The sequence below is a fragment of the Brienomyrus brachyistius genome, unplaced genomic scaffold (genome assembly GCF_023856365.1).
Source record: "Brienomyrus brachyistius isolate T26 unplaced genomic scaffold, BBRACH_0.4 scaffold423, whole genome shotgun sequence".
NCBI classification, from domain to species: Eukaryota; Metazoa; Chordata; class Actinopteri; order Osteoglossiformes; family Mormyridae; genus Brienomyrus; species Brienomyrus brachyistius.
In genome coordinates, this window is record NW_026042698.1 from 95283 (window position 1) to 97131 (window position 1849).

The 1849-nt window shown below is 39.6% G+C and overlaps 1 non-coding gene across 1 annotated transcript; it reads right to left on the bottom strand.

Moving 5' to 3' along the window:
* Window positions 1-453: 453 nt before the first annotated feature.
* On the bottom strand, window positions 454-525 carry trnad-guc (transfer RNA aspartic acid (anticodon GUC)). Its single transcript has one exon. It is a non-coding gene; the product is annotated as a tRNA-Asp (tRNA).
* Window positions 526-1849: the final 1324 nt, after the last annotated feature.

Sequence of the window (1849 nt, forward strand, 5' to 3'; positions counted from 1 at the left end):
CGCCTGCCCCTCCTCCCCCGAAGTCATCGGCTCTTCCTCGGTTGTATCACACACAGGTTCGGAAACATTCGATGCGCATTACCGTCCCCTCCTGCACTGGAGGGTTAAGGACAACGTGATTATATCGAACCAAAATTGAAATGTGCAAGTTGACTTTCCTAGTTATACGTCTTCATTTTTATTCTGGGTTTAACAACCATGAGTTTATGACGTATTTTACATGATTAGTTGGCGACTGGACCTTATTGTTTATATCTCTTATTAAGGATCCATCCATCCATACATCAATTATCAAAACCACACACTTACAATCCGAGTCTAGTTTCATATGCTGCGCTGCTGAGCGACCCGCAGAATATTATGCATGAGTACAAGTCACAAGCCCCGTTTCCACTAACACGGGGCCGGTTCTAGCTTGGTGCCTTTTGAGACCGAGGCAAAAAGATGCAGACTCTCCCCGTCGGGGAATCGAACCCCGGTCTCCCGCGTGACAGGCGGGGATACTCACCACTATACTAACGAGGAGATGTACGCGCACTACTTTTACATCTTCAAGATAAACAGCGGATGACTACTAACATTTGCGAGTAATCAATGACTGAGCTTCATGTCATGACCATGGTGCTCAAGAGAAGAAAAAATACATAATGTACGTCCACTGATACCAGAACAACCATATAGCTTTATACTAAGACGATGATTAAACGGAAAATTCCTTTACAAAACACTGCCACAAAATCATAGTTTCACAATATTACATCGTGCAACGGGACACAGTGTAAGTACGTGAAGTCGGTAATTAAATCAAGAAAAAAAAGTGAGAGGAAAAGAATACTTTTCTATTATCATATTTTTCTAACTGGCCAAACTGAGTCATATTTTGATTATACACACTAACAGAAAAACAGTGCAAATCTCCGGTAGTCCGTTTCACTTGCGCTCCGCTATGGGGCAGTAACAAGCAGAGCTTAAGTGTGGAAGGAAAAAAAAAACACAGGACAGCATCAATCCCAACTTCACAAACGCCGGAGATCGAGATGCTGTAAGCATGACAATTAACATCTTTATCCAAGGGAACAGCTGCAAGACACAGATGCCGCGCCTAACAAAGGTAGGATCGATTCCGAAGTTCAGGCATTTACAGACGCGGACTCTTCTGGAGTTGATTTTTTTCGGGAGATACGCATCAACTTCAAAAGTATGAACCGCATTATATCTATATCTGTTATGACGTTGTAGCTATTGATACTGATGCATCACAAAAATAATTTAAATGTTTTTTCATTCTGACATATGTTCGTTCGGACGAGGATTTTATTATATGAGATAAGTTTTAAATGAAAACTTTTTTTAATCTATATGATTAATTCTCGAATCTAAGCCAGACTTCACATAAATCATTCATTCATAAATATAATGGAACATACAACATCCAGGTATCCATGAAATTTATGATCAGGCTATACGTTTGTGATAACAACAAAACAACACAACATGTATATTTACAATATATGGGCCTATTGTTTAATATTGCCTCCAAATTATAGCCAGACAATAACGCAATAGGCCGACATCAAACTATTTTCATGTAAAACAAAAGTGCTGGCAGTTTGCTTGTGCTTACAGACCCCGCCTTGAGCCCATCCAGAAAGATCCCAAAAATAACCGACAAGCAAAGGTTGTAACAATCTGAGCATGTTTAGTTTAATGTAATCAGGAGCCGAATTAATAACGCGAATAAATGATCAAACCGAAAGTCTGTAGTCGGGAATATCCGATAACGTCTTTGACGTGCAGTTAAGATAGTCAGAGGAAAAACCTTGTAGTTTACTTATATATATGCCTAAAT